The 1,841-nt window shown below is 31.8% G+C and overlaps 1 protein-coding gene across 1 annotated transcript in view; it reads left to right on the forward strand.

Moving 5' to 3' along the window:
- The first annotated feature begins 202 nt into the window (after window positions 1-202).
- LOC117107612 (PCNA-interacting partner-like) overlaps window positions 203-1,841 on the forward strand; it is a 20,771-nt gene continuing 19,132 nt past the window's right edge. Inside the window, exon 1 of the mRNA XM_033249313.1 lies at window positions 203-344. The gene's annotated coding sequence lies outside the window, so the exon portion shown is untranslated. The remainder of the gene's footprint in view (window positions 345-1,841) is intronic.

Genomic DNA, 1,841 nt, shown 5'->3' on the forward strand with positions numbered 1-1,841 from the left:
ATCTATAACCGAGTGTATCTGTCTACACAAAAGTAGGCCTACAAAACACACTGAACACAAACCACTTCATTTTCTCCTTATATTTTAATAGGCCTATGTTTTATGGAACATAAATTTTTAATTAATATACAGTATACGTACACAGTAAATAATGTGATAAAGTACAGTATCTATTTTGATATCTCATAATTGGGGAAAAAAACATGTCATACTCTGGCAACTTTTCTAATTTTGAATGCGTTTTAAAAACCTCAGCGGCAACAACAAAAAAGGGAAGTGGAGACAACAAAAGAGGAAGTGGGTTACAACAGTAAATGTAATTACTGGTAAAAACTAAGAAAAAGGTAAAACGTACGAAAGGAAATTACGCCATTATTAGTTAGTTAGTCCTGTCCTTAATTACACTGCTTACTAGTGTAGGCTAGACCTGTATTAAAATGATTAAAGTGGGTGCATACCTAGCCGAGGCCAATCCCCCTCCTTATAGCCCAGGGCTACTACTAGGCCTAGGCTAGCCTAGACAGTAATAGGCCTAGGCTCTAGGCCTACAGTACTTCTTCCTACCTACTGTAGGCATTCGCTACTTTCTCTAGTCTAGCAGGTAGGCCTAGGCCTTCTAGACTTCTTTTTAGGCTAGGGCCAGGCTAGTTGTACAGAAGCAGGTCAACTCGGCCACAAGTCAACTCGGCCACAAAAAGTTCGTCTGCAGTCAACTCGGCCACAAGTCAACTCGGCCACAAGTCAACTCGGCGACAAGTTATTTATAATTAAAATGAAATGTAAATATTCCAGTTTCTGCATCCTTTTTCTTCAATATGATTAAAATGAAGTACACAGTATATTTTAGTAAAATTCTGATCATCGTCTCATCGTCGTGAGATCGTTGTATACATTTCTTCACACTGTACTCTTTTAACAGAGAAAACTGCCACTTACAGAATGGAATAAAATCTGTCAAGTGTAACATTAACAATTTAAAGCAATCTTAATAATTAAGAAAAACACATATATTAATGTTTAATTTTGTTCACGTTAAAACACTGACATAAAACATGAGTACACACTGTAGACCTAATCATAAAAAATTGAAATAGAAAAACCACATTGATTTTTTTAAATATTAAAAAATTATTTTGAATCCGACTAAAATCAAATGAATGCACGATGGCGTGCATTTCGATACTATTTTCTTCAGAACCACTCCCAAGAATTAGGCCTACGTTAAAATTAGGTGGGGTGCAGCATCTAGTATCAATTATCCACAATAGGAACAATTATTATTGTTGAGTGACAGACTTCAGTCCTTCGTATTTGTTCGACCATTGGGGGCTATGTTTGAAACCCGTCAGTGACATGGATGCATCCAATGATGTGAATCACCAGTGACATGTCGGTCCTTTTCAAATATTTACTTTAATAATACTAATTAGTCATAATAACGATAATAAAGGTGATAACAACAGCAATATTAATAGTAATATTTATTTTAACAATACTAATAGTAATAATATGGTAATAATAACGATATTTAAATATCTATTTTAATTATATACTAATTAGTGATAATAACATTGAAGGTGATAATAGCAATAATAGCAGCAATAATAAATTATCGATAACGTTTATTTTTATAATAATAGTAATATTATATTAGTAATAATAATAATAATTATGATACTTATAATACTAGGCCTACTTCGATAATAAAGGTGACAACAACAACAACAATAATAATATGAGAAAAATACCAATAAAACACCAATAACAATATTTTTAAAATTACTATTATTAAAATAATAATACTAAGACTAATATATAATAATAATATGAATTTAAAAAAT

This window comes from Anneissia japonica, unplaced genomic scaffold (assembly GCF_011630105.1).
Source record: "Anneissia japonica isolate Jap-2015-1 unplaced genomic scaffold, ASM1163010v1 scaffold5330_len1712360_cov203, whole genome shotgun sequence".
Classification (NCBI taxonomy): Eukaryota; Metazoa; Echinodermata; class Crinoidea; order Comatulida; family Comatulidae; genus Anneissia; species Anneissia japonica.